At 39.9% G+C, this 24,131-nt stretch overlaps 1 pseudogene; it reads left to right on the top strand.

The window, feature by feature from the left end:
- Positions 1–22,816: 22,816 nt before the first annotated feature.
- Positions 22,817–23,790, top strand: LOC127223897 (mitochondrial fission regulator 1-like; annotated as a pseudogene).
- Positions 23,791–24,131: the final 341 nt, after the last annotated feature.

Raw genomic sequence — 24,131 nt, 5'->3', positions numbered from 1 at the left:
AAGATAGTGTCTTCAAATAGCCCTCATAAAATAGGACTTTGGTATTCAGAAGAATGAAACAAGGCTCTAACTCTTATCATACACGAAATCAACTCAAAATCCAAGACTTAACCATAGGACCCATGGACCCATACCTATGAGTCTATAGGAAACACACACACACACACACACACACAGAGAGAGAGAGAGAGAGAGAGAGAGAGAGAGAGAGAGAGAGAGAGAGAGAGAGAGAGAGAGAGAGCAAAGCAGGATAGTGGGCTTAACAAAGATTTCTTTCTTTCATATAGGACCTAAAAACACAGTAAAAGCAAAAACTAGACCAATAGGTATAGACCAAACTAAAGCTTCTACACAGATTCAGCAGTTGCCAGAGTGAGGATGCAGACTGCAGAACAGGAAGTCTTTGCAAGCTGGTAAGAATTTTAAATGAAGGCTGATGCTGTAGGAGTTCTTAAATGGGAGAGGTGTACTGTGCTGTACAAACTAAGTAAATGGGATCAATGTGTTCAGAAGATAACGTGAGAAGTACTACCTCTGAATTTCTGAACAATTCAATGTGCACATGAAAGAAAGCTGAATTCCAGAAAGAAAAGGAGAGGAGAGGGGAGGGGAGGGGAGGGGAGAGGAGGAAAGGAAAGAAAGGAGGGATGGAAGAAGGAAGGGAGGAAGGAAGGAAAAGACTTACTGGAAGTATGGGTAACCATGGAACCAGTCCTTCAATTTAAGCTGCCTGGCCTATGACAAAAGAATTTCCATGCCCCTTCTTTCTTATGTGACCATCTCTGTGTCTGTCCCAGAAAAGTTCCAATTTGTCTCACATCTTAAAACTTCCATAATGTTGTAGTGAAAAATACTGCCTCTAGCCTTTGAGAGGTCAATTGAGTCAACTTGTAAATAACACTGGCTACAATTCTTTAATCAGAAGATATTTCCTTTCCTCCCCCTGCCTATGGTTTTTCTCTCTTCCTCCTACTATACACCATGATGTCACCAAGATATGCACTGTTCTCCATTACTCATATGATTTCATATTAGTGAAAACATGCTTACAGCTAGCATAGGCCAAATATTAACTCTAATTTTGCTGGTCACAGTTTCTGTCAAAGTGGAAAACCCAGTTCATTCTTGAGGTTATCATTTGCAATGAGCAGACTGTTTCTGTATTGAAGTCTTAAATTCACTGGGAAATGATAAAGTCATGAGTGTGGTGCCCTTCGTGGCTATTAGCATCCCCATAAGAAGTGGACAGGAAGCTATCATGTCCTATACTCATCAAGTGAGAATGCAAGAAGTCAGCATTCTGCCACCCACAGGAGGAATTTCACCTTGATACCACCATTGCTGACACCCTGATATTAGACTGTTAGCCTCCAGAATTTCAAGAAGTAAATATCTACTGTTTATAAGCCATCCAGTGTATGAAACTCACAATCCAAACTAAAAAATAATTGATTCATGCACCAAAAATTATATTAAGTATTTTTAAATTCACATAGTTATTGAATATCATGAGGGCAATAGTAGCAAATCTATCTAATGAATCAAAAACTATAGACTGATAAGTACTGCCCAAGCCTGTACCACTAGCTAGCTGAGCAGCAAGTTAAACAGTCACAATGGGACTCTAGAGTCCCACTCTTAACCACTCACCATATGGATGGTTAGCTTTAAGTGTTCCCAGCAGTTCTATGCCAAGCCACCAAGACTAGAATGATTAATCTGATATGATGACTAAGAAAACAGAAAGCATGAATGCAATATTGCTGCTCAATCTGTCACTCAACAGCATGTCCATCTCTTTCCTCAACAAAGTATTGTTTTATCATCTGTTTCCTCCAACTTCATGCAAGGATAGTGGCAGACCTGATGCCAGTCTCTTTCTGTGTTCTCCTCAGAGTATACAACTGTGGGTTTATCACAGCACTAAGCTACAACAGACATGCATTATATTCAATAGCCCATGAAGAAACTAACATTTGAACAGAAGGTACAGAGATTCATTTTGTGGGTTAAATTTATTACCCAGAATAAAAGAATGCATTCAATGCCCTCTTTTGATGCTAAAGAAATAATGTTGGCTTCTCAACTCACCATGTCACTCAGTCTCATAGGAATCAGTTTGGGTTTGGACTAATAAAAAACTTCTGCACACAACTTGCTGTCCAGCTGCCTTTTGAGATCCTTGGTTAGCTTGTCTGTGCCTGTTTGGGTTTTGTACCTCAGGAAGATGACCTCCTAAGACATTGTCACTAGACTCCCTTGGTCTCTGACATTTAATATTTGTCTACTAGGAGGCTCAGAGTAACATCAGAAAATAGAAACACAAATAGGTGAAGGAATGTATCCCAACACCCTCCCTGCCAGACTGCAGCTTGGGGCCAGTTTGCTCCTCTTGTTTACAGTTTTAGCCAAAGCTGTATTTCATTTATGGTCAGATAATGGTTCCTTCTCCTTGGTGTTTTCCTAGAAACACAGCTCCTCAACCTGTGACCCTAGGTGACTCACAGCTATTAAGTCTGTAACCCAGCCTGCTTATAGTTCCTTGTTTAAAACAATAAGAGTAGTCCACAGTCAAACAAAACACAAAAGCATTGTCTCCCTTTCACTGGAGAGGCAGTTATCTAGCCAGTTACCAGCACCACATCCACAGGAAATGGGAGGAGGGGCAGTTGCTCTTCTCCATTGTGTTTGAGAATGGCACCTGTGGTCCTCTTGAGGCACCCAATGACTATTCCGCAGCCTACTTTCTAGAATTTGAACTGTGAAGTCTTAGATTACAATTTTTCAATGGAAGAAAGTTTTGATTTCTTTAGTATGTGTATTTGTGTATGCCTGAGTGTATGGATGTGAAGGCATCAGACCCTCTGGAACTGGACTAGAGGCTCCTGTGGGCAGCCTGCTATTGCTGCAGGGAATGGAACCCAGCCATGTCCTCTGAAAGAGCAGCCAAGGGCTCTTAACCACTGAGTGGTCTCTCCAGACCCACAATCCCTTAACTAAGAAAACTGAGAGATTTTTGAAGCAACTAGTTTTAACCACCAAAAGCAATATTCTTCTCTCACTTTTGAAAAAGCTTAAACGCCAGTTCTCTTTTGATAGCTGAAGTCACTGAGAATTATTTTGTCTTGATTAAAGAGACTATCACTTTAATGAATCATGAAAGTCTTGATATTTTAATGTCACCAGATATCCTGTAAGATTAGGTGAGGATATTTTTGATTTCCATATTACTTTTGGGAAGGCAGGATAAAAAAAAATAGATGAAAAACTAAAAATAATAAAGCAAAGGAAACCAGAACTTTTATATATGTGACATATTAAAAGACATTTTTTAAAGTACAATAGTGCATCTAAAAAGTTCTAATGAAATGTAAAAACATTCCATGTTTATTTAAAGAAATACATAAAAAACGAAAGTATAAGCATGAATTAGCTCAGAGACAAGGGAACATTGTGTTGTTTTTCTTAACATTTCCAGGCAGCATGACATTGTCAAAAACTGTTAAATAGCTTGTTCCATTATTGTCTTTTATAAATACTGACTTTTTAAAAAACTTATTTTAAATGAGACACTTTTTGTCTTTTTAATAGCCAAACCACATAAGATGATTAGCATGATAAAATTAATAGTAAACAAGTATTTGGTATTTACTCCAGACCAGACAGGGCTGTGTGCTCTATACACACCATCTGGTTTTTCCCTCTGCAAATGGACAATTGCTATTATCTAAACATGAGCAAGTATCAGATGGACTTTGACAAGCTTTTCACACCTTGACCTGAGGTCATATTGATGGTGACATTCTTTTCACAAAGGAAAACGCTGAAGCATAGGGGGCAGTCAGGGAGACAACTAAGGTTTAAAAGAACCACAGGTAATATTTTCCAAGTCCCACTAACTGCCCAGATTGTTGCTAGAGAACCATGAAACTAGGCAGTGTAACTGACAGGCAGGTATTGTCACATAGTCTACTGATGAAGTCCAGTCTGTATGCTGGCTACATTGGTTTGTGACAGACTGACACATGATGGACAGATCAGCCCCAGCCTCTCTCCCCTTGGCTTGCCTGCACATCTTCATGGCTGGGTACCTTGCTCTCTGAAGGCTTGTCTCTCTCCCAACTTAAAGCCCTTCCTCAAGTACTACCCCTTGATTTGATAATGTCTATAAAGACCCTAAGAAATTTAATATGAGGTGATGGAGACTAGTTTAATATAATGATGCATTACAGGAAGTGCAGTTCAACACATATCAGTAACTAGACTGTTAGAGAAAGGACAGAAAATAAAACTCAAAGATCTACTTAAAATCATTGCTAGGTGGTTACTAGTGAGACCTGAGCCCAGGCCACTGTCCCCTAGATTCTCTAAGCTGGGGACACCATGTTCTTTCTGAGACACTATAACATACACATTTATGATTCTAATTCCCCAGGTGAAGGGAGGTGATGGATGAATGCAAGGCCCATCTCTGTCCCATTAGTCACAGACCTCTCTTTGGATAATAAATCCTGAAGCCCATCTAAGCCGCCCATCTGCTCTTAAATCACTTTATCAAGCGTCACAGACCTGGATCTGTAGCGGATCCAGGCAGAGTTAGATTAGATTCCAACAAGAGCTTTGTGAGGACTAAGTGACTTTAAATTGACCCAAATTTATCTTCTTAGAATTTCATTATTCTGACAAACTCACATTCCCTTTGTGCCAGAAGATATAGTGTTAGGGTTTTTTATTATTATTGTTTTCTTATTGCAGCTTTTCAGTATTCAGAGAGTGAAGATGCTGTTCTGGGCATGAAAGGCAGATGTTTCTTTTGTTAGACAACAAAAACTGAGGGGGTTCCAATATTCTCTTAAAGCAGTCTTTTACTGTATTGTGTACTTGTAACTATTACTGGGTAGGGTGTGTTTAAATGCTCTTGTAGGGTTTTTTTATATCTCAAGTTAGCAAATCCATTCTACAAGATTAATCTTGGCTATGCCATAACTATGCCAGTAATTAGTTAAATGGATGTGAACCAGGGGCTGAATTTTGCACATACATCTCAAGCTTACTTGCTCATTAGCTGGTGCACAAGCAAACCATGTACTTTTATTTTTTTTTTTTTTTTTTTTTTTTTTTTTTTGCATATAGAGTATTTTTTATTTAATTTTATATAACAAAGTCCAATTAAATGAAAACAAACATTTATACACAATATTTGGGAATTTGGGCGTCGTTCTTTCCAAACTACTTCCTGCTGGTAAGGGGCGCTGTCTTGGGGGATTCGAAGAAGATTCAGATATCCTAGCTGTAGTCTGTAGGGCTGTTTTGTCCAGCTGTTTGGAATGTAGGATCAGCTTGTACTCTGTTTCAGGCAGTCTGGTGTGATCAAACCACATTAGTCTGGAAGGAATCCACATCTTTTCATTTTCTGTGGAAACAAAAATAGAAATACTTTTCCCCAGTAACTTGTTCTTCAACTTAAATTTTGGAGTCAAAGCGTTTTTTTTTTTTATTATTATTATTTTACATGTCGATCCCAGTTCCCTCTCCCTCCCTCCCTCCCTCCCCCCAAGCCCTCCCTCCCTCCTTCCCTCCCTTTTGCCCTCTCTACCCTCTCCCATGCACTCTAAACACCCTCCCCTCCCAACCCCCCACCACAATACAATATGTAGGGGAATGCCATCCAGTTGGGGTCATGTAGATCTGACAGGTCCTGTGAAGTAGGGACTAGGGCTTCTCTCCTATCTCTAGAATAAGGCAGTTATCCCTCCATGGGGGATATGTTTGCAAAGTCCTTTTGTGCACCAGGGATACATCCTGGCTCCACTGTCTGAGGTCTCTTAGACTGCTCAGACCTTCTGGCTGAGACCCATATTCAGGGGAGTCCGAGTCAGACCTCTGTTGGCTTCCCAGCTATCAGTCTAGTGGCCCTTAGCTCCTCCTTGTTCAGGTAAGCTGTCTCTATGTACTTCTACCGCATGGTCTTGTCCTCTCCATCTGCTTCTGGGTTCTAGTTTGACTCAGTGTTTATGTATGGGTGTTTGCTCCTGTTTTCAACAGGCATTAGTTGAGGACTCCATGGAGAAGTTAGTTGTTGATCTCACTCTCCGGGAAGGGCATTTATGATAGCCTTTCCACGGAAGCTGAGATTGTTAGTTGGGAGCAGTCTTGTAGTTCCCTCGACCTTTCTTTGTGTTCAACTTTATCTTCAAACCAATATTGGCTCCCTCTTTTATGTTCTCTCTCTCTGTCTCTGTCTCTCTCTCTCTTTCCTATTTTCCATTCCTAACCAGGCTCAATCCTCCTAGTCACACATGCCTTCCTCTCCTCCCTCTCATTTTCTCCTACTTCTCTCTCCATTAGCTGTCCTCCCCCACTATACCTGAGGTCTGGGGGACTTGTCCCTTCCCTCTTCTGTGAGGGACTTTATATGAATCTCTTAGAATACAACTTGTATCCTAGTTCCTCTGGTGATGTGAATTATAGGCTGGTGATCATTTGATCTAGGTCTAAAATCCATATATGAGTGAGTACATACTGTGTTCCTCTTTTTGTGACTGGGTTACCTCATTCAGGATGGTTTCTTCAAGTGCCATCCACTTGCCTGCGAATTTCAAGATACCATTATTTTTTTCTGCAGAGTAGTATTCCATTGTGTAGATGTGCCACATCTTCATTAACCATTCTTCAATTGAAGGGCATCTAGGTTGCTTCCAGGTTCTTGCTATTACAAATAGTGCTGCTATGAACATAGTTGAACAGATGTCTTTGTTGCATTGATGTGAATCCTTTGGGTATATGCCTAAGAGGGGGATTGCCGGGTCCTGTGGTAAACTAATTCCCATTTTCCTGAGGAACCGCCATACTGATCTCCAAAGTGGCTGTATGAGTTTGCACTCCCACCAGCAGTGGAGGAGTGTTCCACTTTCTCCACATCCTCTCCAACATAAGTCATCACTGGTGTTTCTAATTTTAGCCATTCTGGCAGGGGTAAGATGGTATCTCAAAGTTGTTTTGATTTGCATTTCCCTGATAGCTAAGGATGTGGAGCATTTTCTTAAGTGTCTTTCAGCCTTTTTGATTTCCTCCATTGAGAATTCTTTCTTCATTTCTGTACCCCATTTTTTAATAGGGTTATTTGGTGTTTTGTTGACTAGTTTCTTGAGTTCTTTGTATATTTTGGAGATCAGCCCTTTGTCGGATATAGGATTAGTGAAAATCTTTTCCCAGTCAGTGGGCTGCCGTTTGGTCTTGTCAACTGTGTCCTTTGCCTTACAGAAGCTTCTAAGTTTGAAGAGGTCCCATTTATTAATTGTTTCTTTCAGTGTCTGTGCCCCTGGAGTTATGTTCAAGAAGCGGTCTCCTATACCAATTTGTTCAAGGGTACCTCCTACTTTCTCTTCTAAGAGGTTCAATGTGGCTGGATTGATGTTGAGGTCTTTGATCCATTTGGACTTGAGTTTTGTGCATGGCGACAGACATGGGTCTATCTGCAGTCTTCTACACACCCTCATCCAATTGTGCCAGCACCATTTGTTGAAGATGCTGTCTTTGCCCCATTGTATCATTTTAGCTGTTTTGTCGAAAATCAGGTGTTCATAGGTGCATGGATTAATATCAGGATTTTCAATTCGATTCCATTGGTCTACCTGTCTATTTTTATGCCAATACCAGGCTGTTTTCAGAACTATAGCTCTGTAGTAGAGCTTAAAGTCAGGAATGGTGATGCCTCCTGATGTTCTTTTATTGTATAGGGTTGTTTTGGCTATCCTGGGTCTTTTGTTTTTCCATATAAAGTTAATTATTATCCTTTCAAGGTCGGTGAAGAATTGTGGTGGGATTTTAATGGGGATTGCATTGAATCTGTAGATTGCTTTTGGTAAGATTGCCATTTTTACTATGTTTATCCTACCTATCCAAGAGCATGGGAGGTCTTTCCATTTTCTGGTATCTTCTTTAATTTCTTTCTTTAGAGTCACAAAGTTCTTATTATATAGATCTTTTACTTGTTTGGTAAGCGTTACACCAAGATACTTTATGTTGCTTGTGGCTATTGTAAAGGGTGATGTTTCTCTGATTTCTTTCTCTGCCTCTTTGTCGTCTGAAAAAAATAGGGCTACTGATTTTTTTGAGTTTATCTTGTATCCTGCTAGTTTGCTGAAGGTGTTTATCAGCTGTAGGAGTTCCCTGGTAGAGTTTATTGGGTCGCTTATGTAAACTATCATATCATCTGCAAATAGAGACAGTTTGACTTCTTCCTTTCCAATTTGGATGCCCTTGATCTCCTTTTGTTGTCTTATAGCATTAGCTAGAACTTCTAGTACGATATTGAAGAGATATGGAGAGAGAGGACAGCCTTGTCTTGTTCCTGATTTTAGAGGAATTGGCTTAAGTTTCTCTCCATTCAGTTTGATGTTGGCAGTTGGTTTGCTGTATATTGCTCTTATTATGTTTAGGTATGTTCCTGTTATCCCTGACCTCTCTAATACCTTTATCACCATGTACTTTTAATTATGAAATAATAAGAGGCACTCAGAAAGTCAAAAAGCAACTGTCTAACATAAGCAAACCTGTTTTCTTATATGTTTCCATACATCTAGAATGTTAAGGGACTTGCAATCCATTTTAAACAATCTACATTTCATCAACTTCTTAAGCAATTGTTCAAAGGAGTTTCACTCTTGCTGAACAAAGAGATAGCAAAACATAAAAAGAGTAAAGGGCAGCCTAATTAGGGGTGTGGGGTGGACAGACAGCTAGTTAGAAGGAGCTGGGCTTTGGATTAAAAAAAAATAGAAAACTTTGCCCAGGATCCAGTATAGGCATGTCCAAACTTTTGACATTGCAATGAAAGCAACATCATCTATAAAGTTCACACTGGAGAATCATACTAGTGAGATACACACACACACACACACACACACACACACACACATATGTTGTGTGTGTGTGTGTGTCTGTATTAAATATAAAAAACAAACAAAAAACCACACTCTTGTAATGTTCTAAGTAGATTTTCATAGGTATCCTAGGGTATGTGCAGCCAAGCAGCTGCAGGTTGGATATACATGACCTCTGGGACTGGACTGAAGCAGGGGAGGTCAGCTCTGGTAGGAGTGAAGCATCTATACAGATCATTCAAGGTCTGTGGGGGACTCAGTCGGCTCTGGGAATCTAAAAAAGTACCTATATTTTTTTCAGATGAAAGTCACTTGTAGAAAGCCCTTGATCTGTAGGTACTGATGATGGTGTAATGGAGATAATGAGGCTCGAAGGTGATTCTTTCCTTCAGAAAAAGAAAGAAAGAAAGAAAGAAAGGAAGGAAGGAAGGAAGGAAGGAAGGAAGAAAGAAAGGAAGGAAGAAAGGGCTATGGAGCATTAACCCATTGTGTACCCTATCTGAATGAAGTAGAAAAGAGCTACTGAGCTGTTTGGATGATGGCCAAGCATCCTCCCTACTCCCCAGCATGACTCTCCCTTGGGTCTTTCTTCCTTGCACATGAGGGACTGAAATTAACTTTTTCCTGGTCTTCTAGAATCCTAGTGCCAATAAGAAAAATCCAGTCACAGATCATGTTTAATATCTTCACCAAGTCAAACTTATTTCCCATTTGTTTATTTATTTATGCACTTCCTAGAATGCATTTAAGCTTGCCTTGGAAAAGGTAGACATCAAATAAATCTTGCTGAATAAAATACATGGTACTTCAACCAAATGATTTGTATGAAATTAAAAGTGATAAGTCCATGCTTATGATTTATAAATATAATATACACAAATAACATATTTGTGTGATGATATAATAATGTGTGTAAAAAGACAGGAGCTTCTAAATGGAAATACACATTTTCTGCCACATTTACTCTTACAGCAGCCAAATACATAATTCCTTCCTAGTTAGAGAGACTTCAGAGGTTTCATTATCCTACAGGGGAGTTACCAACAAAGGGAAGTTGTTACTCTGGCACCTGCCCCAGGATGCTGTTGGTAACTATCTTTTCCTGCAGACAGAGACTGCTCATCTCATCATACCTGTCAGGATCTTTTGCCCCTTCTAAGGATGTAAATGAACAAAGAAAACCACTGAGGATAAATGCTCCATCTAGGCTTCCAAGTGGATCATTCAACCAGAAGGGGACTTGGCAGCTAGTGAAGGCTCTCAACAGGCAAGCTGTTGAGAACTTGTTGATGCCATGCTCAGCTCCAGAGGTATTGCTACCCTCTGTCTACTGCATGACAGAGTCTAGGAGGCTTCAGAGTGCGTCTATTGGCCTGCAGTACTAAATGAAGAAATTCTGACTCCATAGAGCTAAGTGAGAGGGGGAAAGTAAGCATTTTCTCCCAAAGTTAAAAAACAAAATGAAAAGGCATGTCTTGACTTTGGGAGTTGAATTTTCACTATGTTCAAAAGTGGAAGCAGAATAGAGAAATGTGATCTAGGGCAATGCATAGGGGTTGTTCATAATTGGAATTAACAGTCACCACAAAGATGCTATGCTCAAAGTTGCTTCCACTGCATACAGCAGAGGCTCCTGGGCTTAGTGACGTCACATCTCAAGGCGAGCCATGTGCAGGACAGAAAACACTTGATGATGGGTATCACTGAGACTCTACATCCATCTTTCCTCTCTCCTTCCCTCCTTCCCTCTCTCTCTCTCTTGTACACACGGGCTTGTTGAGGTCAGAGGACAACTTTGTGTGTCATTCCTCAGACTCTTCTTTCTCTGCCTACCCCCACACTGGTCTGAAGCTCACTGAGTATGTTGCCTGACCAGCATATACCTGTAGTCTCCAAACCTGGGCCACAAGTCTCTCTTTTTTTATTTTTCTTTTTAACAAAGGTTCTATGAGTTGAACACAAGTCCTTGTGCTTGCAATGCAAGCCATCTCAGCTCCTCTTATCCACCTATTACAGCCAGCTTTCAGTTGTCAGCAATATAACACCAGCCCTTGCCCTAAGATTTCATTACAATCTATATAATTCCAATCTCGGAAATACTTGTTATTGAAGCAGTAGGAACAGGTTTCCATTCCTGAGCGGGTAGCTGTTGTAGGGAAATGGATTGCATGACAGAAACTCAAGGAGCAGGGTACACACATCCGTGGTCGCTCTGAATCCTTCATCTCCCATAGGTCAAGAAGCCACACCTCCTGACGCAAGGTGAGGTCATGTCTACTTACAAAACTAGGAAATGTTTGCCTTCTTCACTCCAGTAATGAGAACTATCTCTGTCCAGGATTCCTGTTCTGTCTCTTAATTCAGCATCTGCTCTTATATGGATCATGGGGGAAATCTACAGGTCAATCACAGTGCTCTGGGATGTCTCACACCCAGCCAAGCTGTTGTATGGTCTTGACTAAAAATAGTTTACTCTTAAATCTTCTCGTTGGAAAAGGGAGGGACCGGTAGAGAAGGTAAATGGTAACTCTCCTACCTCATTTCATTCTGCCATGAGCTCCGCTACCCTCAGGTTCCCTCTAGTGGCCACAGTATGTCAGTACTGTGGCTCTGTGCCCTTGGCTCTTGCTCTCTCAGAATGCTCCTTAGCAAGTCTATAATTATCTACTGCACTTCTCATTGTTATTATCTACCCTTCAAGATCAAGTCAACCTCTCCTTCTTTCCCCGATAACAAGGGCTGTCTTTCTGCACAAGACACTGAGGAACCCATTCCAACATGAATTTCACTTAGACTTTATGTTTTGTTCCTAAACTTACTTTATATCACTTAGGAAGTGACAAATTTCTAAAGCACATAGTGATTTCTTAGTCATTTGTGTTGCCTGCAGGCATGCATCATGTCACTTAGAATAACAGAATAACTGTGAATGAGAATGAGTTAATTAATGAATGAATGAGTGAATTCTTTTTTTTTTTTTTTTTTTTTGGTTTGGTTTGGGTATTTTTGTTTTTGTTTTGTTGAGGCAGGGTTTCTCTGTGTAGCAGCTGTAGCTTTCCTGGATGCAGCTCTGTAGACTGCTAGCCTTAAACTCACAGAGAACTGCCTGCCTCTGCCTTCCAAGTGTTGGGATTAAAGGCTGGCACCACCACCTCCTGGCTTCTTCATTCATTTCTAAAGCATTTGGAGTTAACAATCCAGCATTCATAGAAGCATAAAATATTTTTCAAACAATACTTTGAAATTTTGTTCATGGTACAATGACCTCAAACATCATGGCCCCCAACCTGAGTAACCAAGCCAACAGGAAATCAGTTTAACATTTTATATACCTTTTTAAATATGTAACCAAATGTGTAAGATCAAATTCCTTTGCTAATTGTTATGTACCATCATGAACTTACATGAGAACCTTAAGTATCTCATACTCCAAAGAAAAGACTGTAAAAGAAAAATATTCCATCTCCTTGCCTATCATGGCTCCTCTCATTACCACAGGCAGCCCGTGTTTGCTGCATTCTGACCTTGTCTCCAACCCGTCTTTAAGTAGTGCTCTAGTTTTGTCTTGTAAAAACGAGGCAAGGTCAGCAAGCATGAACATAACTCTTGTCACCTCCTGCTGAATCTGACTGTGACTGTATACAGTTAGTTCTGTAAACAAGGTTATGTCTCCTTCTGGGGTCACTGGATAGGATGAATGCATGTCTACAGGTGGGCTGTAGTGAGGATTCTTTTCTGACAGATATTTAGAAAGTAGCAAGACCTGAAGGCAGGGCTTTGAGGCTGATCCCATGTCCTACTGTGGCCTTCTGAGTCTTAGCCCTGAGAGAGACTTGATAATAAAAACTGGTGAGAAAGGGATGGATGAGAGGAGTTAATTCACTTGTGGATTCTCAAGTCATCATGTGCTATTCAAACAAGTAGAAGCTCTCAAGTCAAGTTTCTCACATTAAAGTCATTAATTGTGTTGCTGTGGCCACAATGCCTTTTCACTCCTCTGTTTCAAAACCAGGCATAAAGTAAATAGGCTTTGTAAATAACTGAATTCTTCTTCTAGAAAAAAACTTCTGCAAAAGATATTCTATTCTCATTTAGATGAGGTGGTCATATCAATAAAGTTGAAAAAGAGATCCATATTGTTTTCATATTGTTTCAGTTGTATGAATCTGTGTTGCTAAGAAATAAAACTGTAGAAGGAAGGAAGGAAGGAATAAAATTTTGACTGATTATACCTCAGAAATATTAGAGATTCCTGAGGCCTCAAGATGGCCCTGAAGAATGGGACTAGGGAACCCTCAGACACCCCAGAAGCCAGAGAATACCATTCATTGTCTGCACGAAAAGATTACCAATAGATTAGTGACCAAAAAAAGGCTGAAACTCTCCAAACATCACACAAGATGACCTGCTGCCATCTTAGACCAGCAGGATGAAGGCGCACCTACAGATAACTTGAATCTGCCTATCTGCATGACCTTCTAACAGCAATGGGGGAAAGGTGTTCATGTCTAAAAGGAAAGTGGTCAGCCTGAGACTGGGAAACAAATTCTCAGAATTAACAGCACATGTTGTTTCTATGGCATGCTCAGAGACTGGGAAATGCTAATGCAGGCGCTGGAGACAAAGACAGAATACAAACAAAAGGAATGATTGAACATGGGCATATTTCATAGAAAAACTCAATGTTACCATTCCCCTGCCTCCACTCATGCCACACTAACCAAAGCTGCTCCCAGTTACTGCTTTGACAATGATAGACAGCTTGCCTACACACAGGACTTGGATTTTTACTGTTTAACTATAGTTAATTGTTAAGGACTTGTAAACTGATACATCAACCATAATGTATTCCTAAGTACTCCGTGAGTTTAAATAGCACACATAGTCTGAACAATAGGAAGAGACCTGGCAAAGAAAGAGGAATTGTGACCATGAACACTGAAGGTCACACAGTGAACATGAACTACTGCCCAGTACTGAGAGACCTTCCAACCTTCTCTGCCAACAGAAAACTCTCCAGTGCCTTTCAGATGTTTTGACTTCATACAAAAGTACAAGGCAAGTGTTGAAAGGGCCCAGTTCACAATTGCATCCCCTCTTCATTTTCTATAAACCAAGTTTCTGGGAAGACTAGAGCACAGCCAGTATTGCACCTGATCAGAGAATATTCCAGAAAGCCTGAAACTTCCCTACAAACGTAAGCCATGACTGACTTCTTGAATCATTGGATACGTTTTCCTAGTCTCCATGTTTACACAAACAGATGCACAGCATGTTCTTTGTGTGTGTGTGTGTGTGTGTGTGTGTGCCTTCTTCCATTTAACATCACATATAAAATTCATAGATGGCTTTGTGTCCAGTGGTATCTTCTCATTGCTGTATAGTAATCCACATAGTATAGCTATAGCATAATTTATTTAATTGTCATTTCAGAAATATTTATTTGGAAAAAAACACAGTGTTGTCTCTAGCTTAGGGGGCTTATTTTTAGGGCTGGAGTAGATATGTTTGAGTATGATGAACTTCAGTAGAGTCTGTCCAAAGCAGGTCTTCTATTATCAGTAGCAGTTTAAGTTATAATTATGGCATAATCCATATGTACTTTATTGTCATTTCACATATTATACATATTTACCTGGTATTTTGATCTCCTACAATATTTTGAGCCAATATACAATTTTTTTTATCAAACACTGCAATGAAGCATGCAAGTGCTTCCAGTGTGTCACAGGAAATCATGCAAAGATGTCAGTTAAATATATGCAACATATAACATCCATACCCAAGTGAGTGGTAGGTAGGTGATCTACAACAACAATTTCCTAGCAACTATATACTTAATTCAAAATGAAAAATCTGGGAACATATTCACTTCTTCTAAGGAGAAGGGAGAAAGAATTTTAGCACACAGTAAAATATGAAATTCATTTATTCAAAAAATTCTTTCAGGAACATTGATTAGAAGAAGTTAAAGGCCCTAATGAGACTCCCTTTCTAGTCTGATGATGATTAAAAGAATACCATCATTCAGAACATATCTGTCTTCAAATTTAAAAAAAAAAAAATCGTTTGTCTGAAAAAGGATGGTGAAGCCAATTATGCAAATATGCAGAAGGGAAAAGGCAAGATTTTGAACTTTTTAATGTGGCCACATAGAACATTCTAAAACCAAACCTGGTTTCTAGAATCTTTATACTATAAATCTAAACACAAAGGCAAAACAGGCTGGATGCTTTGTGCATAGTGATTCCTGCTGTTAAGCTATAGCAACTGTGACCCCTGCTGTCCACAGGTGTTGGCAGAGGTATCTCAAAGCTCTGTGTCCTCTGTGACTGATCTTCTGCACTTCTGATGAAAAGGGCCACTGGGACAAAAACCAATTCAGAACCTGAAAAACATGTCTGTGAGGAACAGGACATTGGAAGTTCTTCATCTAGGAACAGATCATTTTAGTGTGTTTAATACCAGCATGGTTAGTCTCAGATAAAGTTACACAGGAGAATCCTTTATATGTGTGAGGATGGACAAGGAAGCATGAAAAATTCAAGAGAGAAGAATATGCAAAGTGATTTCCTAGGAAAGCAGGAGATTAAAGGACTAATAATGTAAAGTAGGATTACCAAGGTGCAGTTGCTGGGTAGAATATTAAGTAAGAATCATTATGATTTTCTTTCTAGTAACCTTCAGTGGGGCTGCTGCACACCCAACACATACAAAAATCTGGGTTTACTCGGGGTAACAAGTAGACAACAGAAAGCTGAATCACATAAATTCCATATATTTACCTTTTTGGGCGCTCGCTCTCTGCACATGGATTCATTGTATCCATAGCATAACACTTATGAGCATGGTAAATTCACACTATATCATAAATTACCTCATTTGTGTCTATTGTATGCTTAATGATTGCTAGTCACTAAATCAAGGCATGCTCAAATCTCACCTACTTTTGAAAAACATAGAAAGTTTTATTCTTTGAAAGTTCTATCCATTTATATAAGGTATCTTGATCATACCTACCCAGCTGTGCCTCCCTCCAACTCCCCTTGGTACGCATACCCTAACTCCCCTCCTGGCTTCATGTCATCTTTCTTTATTTTTTCCTTTGTATTATTATAAATTCCTGTTAATGTTGCCCATATGCACATGAAGTATGTGTGGGACCACCCTTGGAGGCATGAACAGACAGCTGATCGATTGTATCAGCAGTCACACCTTCAAAGGAAAATGCTCACACTCCCTCTGCTAATATTTCTCCAATAGAGGTAGAGATTTGAACCCCTGCCTCATCCTATGTTAGAATTCATACAGGCTTCATCTTAAACAGACTTTGTTTGCTTAACCACAGCTATTGTGAGTTCATATGTGCAATACCCAAGCCATGTCCAAAAATCAGCATTTCATACTTTCTCCCCATTCTCTGCTGCTTAAATTCTTTCCCCTCCTCTCTCTTTGAAATTTCCTGGGCCTTGGATTGGGGGGGGGGTCAGTAAAAATGACCAGCCATAGCTGAGCAGAGTTGTTTATACTCAGCACTTTAACCAATTATGAATTAAACATACCAAAGACTTTTTAATACATTATATTCTCAACTTAGCCCAAATTTTTCTCTCATGGAGATGCAATCAGCTTCTAGAAGTATCTTGATAGTTTAAACAAAACATAGGAAGTTATGATGCTCATTTTAAAAATGAATGTAATTTTATTTTCAGTAAACCAAGATTCTTAATCCTACGGAAAAATATATTTATCACTAAATATGCCCAGACTACTTTCCTGTTATAAAACCCTGGCCACTTTCCAACTGGTTTATAAAGAACAGAAGTTTCTCATTTTATGGAACAAAGCTATGTTAACTCAAGAGCATCTCACACATCTCTTGGGTGTTATGAAGATTGTTTCAAATGTGTATCACCTCAAGGTTTTCAATGGAAATATTTAAGAACTGAGGATTTTAAAGCAGTATCTCAACCTAAGATCCTCCCACCATTTTTGGAAGAAGGGTGTGTTAGGAGTAAGGTTTTCCCCCCTCCACCGGTCTGGACCCACCGTGGCACCTGCCCCAAATAATACACAGAGACTCTGTATTTGATATAATGCTGTTGGCCAGGTACTAGTTTCTTATGGGCTAGCTCTGTCTTAAGTATTAACCCATTTCTATTAATCTAAGTATTTCCACATGGTCTCATCTTACCGGAGAGGGGCTGGTGTTGTGCTCTCTCCGGTCTCTACATTCTACATGCTAACTCCTCCCTACTACTTCCTCAAATTCTCCTTGTCTCCTAGTCCCACCTATCTAGCTTTTCTATTGGCCAACAGTGCTTTATTCATTAACCAGTATGAGAAACATATTTACAGAGTGACATCCCCCATCAAGGGTGTTTTCAAGAAATAAATGTATGCCTGTGTTCTTTGTATATTCAAGTACTATTTTTAAACTTACAAAGTAGCACCAACACATGATGTTTGATTCCATAGTGAATCAGGGTTTAAACCAAATAAGAAATGACTTTATAAGATGAAATATCAGCAATAGCCACATTTTCTTCATAAATGTTTTCCTATTCCAAGTCATAAGTTATACAAATATAATAAATCCCCAAAGCCTCAAAGCTCACTCTTCCTGTTTCACTAACAAAGGAAAGTTCTCTTGGGGAAAATTATTTCCTTTAATGAAAATCATTTCTGTACTTCTAAGTAAGCACATCATTTGATGACTGAAATAGACCACTGCATTCTCTGTGTTCAAGGGTTTCCAGAATTGTATTTCTTTTTGCCTAGTCTTCTATGTACACTTTTTATATCACCTTCTGTCATAGTCACACTTTAAAATAAAAATCAGTAGAATATGAAGAAAGGAACTAATATTGTAAGCTTCGAGAAGTATGGAATAGAGAATGAGACAAAACTGCAGGGCAAAGAGTAGTGATACACCAATCAACCCATCTGTTGAAAAGGCCATTTCAAAGGAAATGTTGCCACCAAGCTGAAGAGTCAGATCTCTGAGCTAAAGAAGCAATAATAACCACAATGTATCTCAGATTTGATGAATACTACATAATTTATAATTAGCTTAACACACCATGACTTATTCCTGAAAATCCTAAGAAAATGGGTCAGAATTGTTAGACAACAGTGACTAAAAAGATGGTTCTGTGGTAAGAGTGTGTCATGCTCTAGCATAGAGCCCAAGTTAAGTCTCCAGCATCCACCCTGAACAGCAGATAATCATCAATACCCCAGCTCCAGGGTCACCTGCACTCACATGTACATAGCCACACAGAAATACCTAATCGAAAATAAAACCTTTTCTAAGAATTGTTAGATAAATTATAAAAGGTGTCACAGGTTCCATGGAAAAGAACCTGATGCAAATCAGTCTTCAAAAGGGCTTCATTAGGATAGTAATTAACACCATAGCATTGGCAACTCCCACGGGCAGCCTTCATGCCCTGGAAAGAGAAGTAAACCCATTGGTTTCCCTACTTTAAAGACAGTTACAGCATCATGCCATGAGCAATACGATGGGGCCAGAAGTGGGGAGGTGAATCCTTCACTTTCCTGACTATTAAGAGTTACAGCATCACATGAGAGGCAGTCATGATGGTTTCTCAAAGTAGTAGAACAGAATAGTGAGTCCTGGAGGAAGACTGATAGCCAAGGAACCTAGGTGATCTTCTTCCTACCTCTGCCCTCTCCCAAGCACTGGGGTTACAGAAACACACGGCTTTTTACATGGATGCTTCAGATTCAAATTCAAGTCTTCATGTGTGTGCTGCAAGAGCCCTGACCTACTGAACTACACCTCCAGGCCCACAGTAGTGTTTCTAAGGCTGATAGTCCTTATGAGGTAAAGGAAAGGAGAGAAGAAGGTCACAGTGCAAACACTGCTTCCTGTGCTACCAGCTCTTTCCCATCCCAGCCTTTGTCCCCTTCCTTCTCTGATGCCCGGGGTTCACAGAAGCACAAGAGTGTGACAATTTTAGATTCCAGCAGTGAGATCACAGCACATTTATCTTTACATGAGTTACTTCTTGTAGCACAATGCTCTCCAGCTCATCAGCCCTGCAGCACGTAGCAGGTTTCCCAGCTCTTAACTGGAATGTCATTCCATTCTGTCTATCCGCTGCACCTTCTTCAGCTATTCATCCACTATACATTTCAAGTTTTCAGATCGTGGCTGTTGGAAACGGTGTTGGATGAACATGGGAGTGGAGGGAGCTTTCCAAGACAGATTTATTTTATCTGGATATATGGGTGTGGGGTGTGGGATCCTAAAACAGCTCTACATTTAATCTTGTGAGAACTCCTCTCCCTGATAGTTTCCTTAATGGCTGTAGAATTTTGTATTTCCAGCACTGTGTAGAGTAGTTATTTCTCTTTAAATCCTTGCATTGTGTCTATATGATCATAGCCACCATAACATTATTGGAGGGGGAGTCTCAAGACGGAGTTTCTCTGGAACCTACTTTGTAGCTTTGGGCCCTGTACTGGAACTCACTCTGTAGACCAAGCTGGCCTCGAACTCACAGAGATCTGCCTGCCTCTGCCTTCCCAGTGCTGGGCACTGCCCAGCACAACTATAATATTTTTAAAGAATTTCTCACCACTTGTGATTTGTATCTGCTGATGACTAATAACAGATAACATTTTAAATATGCCCATCATAAGCAAAGAGTTGAATGCTGGTTGCCAAAGAGGTCGGGAGAAACACAGGAAAAGGCATATGAAGCTTCCAGTGTAGATTAACTCTAAGACCTGATGTACAGACTATGACTATAGTGACTACAGTTGACAATACTACACTATGTAATTGAACTTTATTATATACATTTCTCCAAAGTGATCTCAAGTACCAATAAAGAAATCACTGGGGCAACAATTTGTTGAGAGTTTGCTAGTGGTAAACAGTTCACGGTGTATACCTATATCAAAATGTTCAACTGTATGTATTATGGATGTAATTTTATCAAATGTCTCTAATGTAAGCTATAGAGATGAGACCACCACCAGAGCCTTTCATATAAGCTAGTGGTTCTCAACTTCCTAATGCTGTGACCCTTTAATACAGTTGCTCATGGTGTGGTGACCTCCCCCAACCAAAACATTATTTTTGCTGCTCCTTCATAACTGTAATTTTGCTGCTGTTATAAATCATAATGTAAATATCTGTGTTTTCCAAGTGTCTTAGGGACCCCTGTAAAAGGGTCATTCAATAACCCCCAAAGGGGTATGGTCACACAGGTTAAGAACAATTGATGTAGGCCTTCTGGGAAGTGTTCATCAAGCCTCAACCATGTCAGTACTTAGGAGAATGGAACACACAACAACCATTTCCTATCTTTTTGCCTCTTGCCTACACTGTTGTAGCACATGAATAGAAATTTAATTATTACCTTCACCATGGCTCTCTCTGATTTACTCATTCCACACTTGGCAGGCTGTCTCATGAGAAAAGCATTATTAAGCAGGTTGACTCTACAGAAATTTCTAACTACTATCAACACAGAGAACAGAATAAGGTTTTTTTTTTAAAAAAAAAAAAAAAAAAAAAAAAGTCTAAAAGCTGAAAGCAAATATTTGGGTTTGGGACACTCTTTTCAAAGTGTTGTCCTCACACCCACTCACAATAGCCTCAAAAAAATAAAAGACCTAGAAGTAAATCTAACCAAGAAGGGTGAAGGATCTCTAGAGTGAAAATATTAACCCTCTTAAGAAAGAGAAAGACAGCAGAAAAATGAAAAAAAAAATGTCCCATTCTTATTGATTGGAAGAACTCATATTGTGGAAATTATCATTTTACCAAAAGCTACTTATATATTCAATACAATCCCAATCAAAATCCACACCTCATGCTTACACAGAAATAAGAAAAAAATTCCAGAATTCATATGGAACCACAAGAGAACTCTGATTATCCTGAACGAAAAGACAGTGCTAGAGTCATTACCACCCCAGATCTCAAGATATGTTACAGAGCCACAGTATTAAAAACATGACACTGACACAAAAACAGAAGGAGATCAACTGAACAAGATCAAAGACCCAAACTTGAGTACATACATGTACATACATAAATCATTTAATACTTGACAAAGATGCCAAAAACATATGCTATGCTATAGAAAAGAAATCACCTTCAACAAGTAATTCTGAGAAAACTGGATGTTCACTTGCAGAAGAGGACAGGAAGGACATGAGTCAAAAGTTCAGGAACCACTGAGAGGAAGCAGGGATGGTGTTTGGGCCAAGTGGAGGGATTCTTGTCCAATGCTCTCGGTCATGAGCAAAGAAGAAGATTTGAGGCTGAACAGAAGGGACAGGGCTAGAGGGGCCACTCAGATGATGCATCATGAAGGGGAGATGCAATAAGTAAGAGAATTGCTAAGCCACAGCCAGAGCAAGGGACATCAGTGCAACACAGCTGTCAAGGACTGTGGTACCCAGAATGAGAGAAGTCCCTGGTGGCCATACAAATGGGGAAGCAGGTCTGAGGTGGAAGGGAATGTACCCTAAATATGATGTACCCTAAAATGTCAGGCCAGAGCATTTGCACCAGCCAAGGCAACAGTCTATATCTCGCTATCTTCCCACCTTGTCCTGTAATTCCCCATCATGATTATTATCACAAAGGATTACAAATGTTTATTAAGCCCTGCCCCCTCAACTTGACATCTCATGTCCTACCTTGTTCATCATTCTGCCAGAGATCAAGAATAAAGAACCTACCTCAACCAAAGGGACCAGTTAGTAATTGTGCGCTTGACCTGGGCCACCACACCATAAGTTTTTCACATTGATGCTATTCCAGCTGCAGCTTCATCTTCTTTCTTGACTTTTCCCCTGATGGAGACTCTTACAACTTGTGCATGCCCCACATTTGATCTGCTATGCCTAGCAACTGTGCTGTCTTTTAACTGTATCTGATTGCACAGCCCTCATCTTCCCCTGATTACTGTTCCAGTATCTCATCCCAGCACATTGGTTATAGTCAATGCTGAGCTGAACTTTGCCTAGGAAGAAATGATCTGGACCCAGAATAAGAGGAAATCATCATTCTGGACTACAGATTCAACACAAAGAGACAAAACTAATGGGGTCAGAGTTAGAATCACAACAGAAAAAGAGCTGACACCATAAGAACAAAGATCAGAAATATGTCAAAGACCAAGAAACAGAAGGAGGAACAAAGAAATAATAGAGATGAGTTTTCTAATAAGGCATCAAATTCCAAATAACAAGCCCAAACTTGTGAGTCAGAGGTAAATGACTCAGCTCTACTCTGGCTCATGGCCTAGGGGACAAAAAAAATTATAATGAGAAACAATAAGCTTATGAGTTAAAGAGATCATATTACTTCAAATTATATTTATTTCCATATGCACGTGTCCTAATTAGAGTTACTGTTGCTATGATGAAACACCACGAATGAATGCAAGTTGGGGAAGAAAAGGTTTATTTGACTTACACTTCTTAATCATAATCCATCACTGAAGGAAGTCATGGTAGGAACTCAAGCAGGGCTGGGACCTGGAGACAGGAGCTGATGCAGAGGCCATGGAAGGGTACTACTTACTGACTTCCTTTCCATGGCTTGAAATGGGCAGGGCCCTCCCCCATCAATCACTAATTAAGAAAATGCTCTATAGGCTTGCCTATTGCCTGACCACATTGAGGCATTTTCTCAATTGATGTTCTATCCTCTGCCATGACCTTAGCCTGTGTCAAGATGAAATAAAATTAACAAGTACAACTGACCTCTTGTCAACTTGACATAGAAATACATCACTATTAAGACACAATCTTTCTTTTCTTATTCATCCTTAAGATCACATATTAATAGGAGCACCACAGCAGCAAAGTGTGCTCTGTGGACCATGTGATGCTATGGATGCCTGGAGGACTTGAAATGTAAGTTGGGAAGACTCAAAATGGGGGGCTGGATTAAATGTCTAATGAGGATGGTATTTCAGAAAGTTGGGATAAGCATACAGTTGGTACTTTGGAAAAAAAATATAGTTCCTCTCTTCATCTCAAAGTAGCATAAGAAAATATTGGTACCAAATTAGCTCTGATTCAGTGTCCAAGAGTTCAATTTCAGCCTACCAGCCATGCAACAGAATGTAGTCCCACCCAGCCAGCAGAGGATGTGGGAGCATCTTTTGTTGATGTTGGAGGGGTAGCCACATCCTTCTTTTGGAAGGAGCATGCTCAATAGACTCAGAGCAGAGGTCAGGTCCAAGCCTTCCCTTGAGCATTGCTTGCTTTGAGAAGCCCCTAAGCAGGCACATCTCCTTCCCAAACTTGTCTCAAGACAAACCTCCTCCAAAAATGACCCAGGCCAGTGAGAAGGCCTTGCAGAAAATCTATTGATGCCCTTAGAGCTCAGACTGCCAAGATTGTGACCCTGCAAGAGCAACAGAGTGCTATTGTGTCACCACCACCTCCTGCCCATTCCCCACACTGGCACTCAACCAGAGTATGTCGGTTCTTGATCTGATTAAAGAGAGAAGAGAGTAGGGCTGGAGAGATGGCTCAGCCTTTAAAGGCTAGGCTCATAACCAAAATTACAAGAGAGAAAAGAGCAACAAAAAAACCCAGTGCTATAAAGATTGGCTAAGAGCCTCCCAAAGAAGCCTAACATGCCAAATGTCCTTGAGATCTTTAAAGATAAGAACAGTGTGAAGCTAGGGTCAGTCAAGAGGTCAGAGGAAGACATAAAGGCTAAGGCAGTGAGTACTACTGACCCCCTCTGCCCTTATAGCAGATGCTCTAAAACAGAAGTTTTTCTTAGTGGTATCAACACAATAGCCAAGGTGAAGTTGAAAGAGGAATTCTAAAACCAGAGTCAGAGGCCACCTCTGTTCTGGAGTTCTTCTTAACACAAGTGTATTATAACTTTTAATGGGCATTCAGGGTTCGTCTTCAAGCATGGAAAATATTTGTAGGGTTTCAGAACACAGATAGGCTGCAAACATTTCTGGGCATTTTCAATTTTTTTTTTTTTTTTTTTTTTTTTTTTTTTTTTGAGACACAGTTTCACTGTGTGCCCCTGGCTGTTTTGGAACTCTCTTTGCTGGCCACAAACTCACAGAGATCTGCCTGCCTCCGCCTCCCCAGTGCTGTGGGAGTGCCCCACAATTTTTTATTATTAACATTAATAGCTATGCAAATGTTTTATATGCATACATTTGGAGATCTTAAAAGTGTGTAAAACCTTGTTGTTGATGGCTTCAGTGAGGATAC

The sequence above is a fragment of the Phodopus roborovskii genome, unplaced genomic scaffold (genome assembly GCF_943737965.1).
Source record: "Phodopus roborovskii unplaced genomic scaffold, PHOROB, whole genome shotgun sequence".
Classification (NCBI taxonomy): domain Eukaryota; kingdom Metazoa; phylum Chordata; class Mammalia; order Rodentia; family Cricetidae; genus Phodopus; species Phodopus roborovskii.
Note: the sequence above shows the minus strand (reverse complement) of the source record. Positions and strands in the feature narration are given on the sequence as shown.